The sequence below is a fragment of the Chenopodium album genome, chromosome 10 (genome assembly GCF_948465745.1).
Source record: "Chenopodium album chromosome 10, dcCheAlbu1.1, whole genome shotgun sequence".
NCBI lineage: Eukaryota > Viridiplantae > Streptophyta > Magnoliopsida > Caryophyllales > Amaranthaceae > Chenopodium > Chenopodium album.
The window spans coordinates 35991679-35993896 of NC_137843.1; positions in this window are offsets into that span (position 1 = coordinate 35991679).

Sequence of the window (2218 nt, forward strand, 5' to 3'; positions counted from 1 at the left end):
TCTCCTCAAAATATTTTTGGGTGGCAACATCACCCTTTTCCCAAATTGGAGACAAATGAGCCACATTCAAATCTTCATAGACATAAGGATCCCCAATAGGCTTACCAACAAAGGAAGGGAGAAAAATAGGGCAATAGGGGATGTGGTTAAACTTTTGAGAGTAAGGGGGATGAGAAAAAGGCAAAGGGTTAGCTACTCCCTCAACATAAGGTCTCACATCACCAATGAGGGCATGAAAATCAATCATAGAATCCTCAAAAGAAGAACGCTCATGATCACCATCTCCCTCAAACATCCAACTCCCAAGAGGAACCACATAATCTCCTCCATTACCTTCATGAACAATAGCTCCCTCAACTTCCTTAAAGCCTAGAGTCTCAAAACCATGCATGAATGGAGGCAAATTAATTTCAAAAGCATCTCTCTCCCATGAAGCATCATCAATGAACTTGCTTAAAAGGCTATGCCTATTCCCTATGCACTCAACAAACACATTTGTCATAACCTCAAACGAGTCCAAATACTCATGGATAGAAGAGTCACATTCATACACTTGAAACTCATTACTATCAACAAAGGAAGAGATGTCTAGACTTAAAATTTCATCAAACTCATTATCACTCTCAACTCTCTCTCCTTCACTCTTATGCTCAACAATAGGATCCTCACACACTCTTGGTTGCTCGAAATTACCATCATCACCCTCAATACACACATTAGATTTGTAACTTTCACACATAAGCATCAAGGATGACAATTGGCTTCCTAGCTCTTCATTTCTCCTTCTTCCCTCCTCAAGACGCTCCTCACTCTTTTTCATCATCTCCAATTGACTTCTTAAACAATTAAGAGTCGACTCTTTTGTAGGCCCAAGATCATCACGAAGCTCAACATGCCTAATTTGAGTTTCCAAGGTAGCAACAAGAGATTCAAAAGGAGTAGGAGATTGAGGCTCAACAAGAGAAGAAGAAGTACAACCAAAAGTGGGATCATCATCATTACAAGCATGAGCATTTTCATCAAATAGGGGGTTGGGAGCATTTTCAAATGTATGAGATTTGTTAGCTTGAACATGCAACACATTATCATGAACAAAAGAGGAAATAGAATTGGAAGCATTTGTTCTAGGTTCAACTATGGGGTCATGTGACATATCACGGTAAATCATGCTAGCATTGAAAGAATTAACACATTGCACATCAAAAATGGAAGCACGTTTACCCTTGTTATAGACTTCCTAAGCAAACCAAACATAAAATTTCCAAGCATCTTCAATAGAAAATGCTCTAAAATCACCATTATGCATTCCTTCAACTATATCCCTAGTTTGCTCATTCAAACCATGATAACAAATCTCACAAGCTTCCCAAAGACTACAACAATTATAGTCAAGAAATTCCTTAAGTCTATTGAAATATTCACAAAAAGGCTCATCATCATGTTGAGAAAAAGATAGACATGCCATTTTTACAAAGGAAACAAAAACAAAATAAAAGAAAAGTATACACAAAGACCTAGACTCAAGCAATCAAAAACACTCAAACATAGACACCGTTCCCCGGCAACGGCGCCATTTTGACGTGGGGAAAACTAGGTCGTTGAACTAATCCTCCTAAGCCAAACAAAATTTATAAACACTCAACAAACCTAAATACAAGTATAGAGGTAAGTCAAGGGTCGAACCCAAAGGAACGGTAATGTCTAAGTACTTTCAATTATGTGCCTAAGCTAGGTCGAAGACTAAGGTTAAAAGAGGACACTAACAACTACTAAGACAAAGAAACCAAACAAATAAAATGCTAGGGATTAGGATTCACTTATAATAGCAACGAACAATGCAAATTGGTTTCGAAAGTTGACTAAGTCAAGCAATGTGAGGGAAGATCAATTATGCAACCAAAAGAGCATATCAAGCTATTCTCCTAGAGGTCTAACTAGCGTCAACTACGATAAACTCTAGCTAGGAAACATCACAAGACACCTCAATCGTGTAAATGCAAGCCACAAATCAATGGTCCGTATCAATGTGAACTTACAATGCAATCTAGTGTGAATAACTAGGGTGATCAAGCCTAAATCAAACACACACATGCACATAATCAATTAACCAATTTAATCACATCATCAACTCCATCAAAATCCCCAATCTACATCAATCCATTTCATAATACAAGCTTCACCAAATCCCTAACCAAACAACTACTCTAGAAACATCATC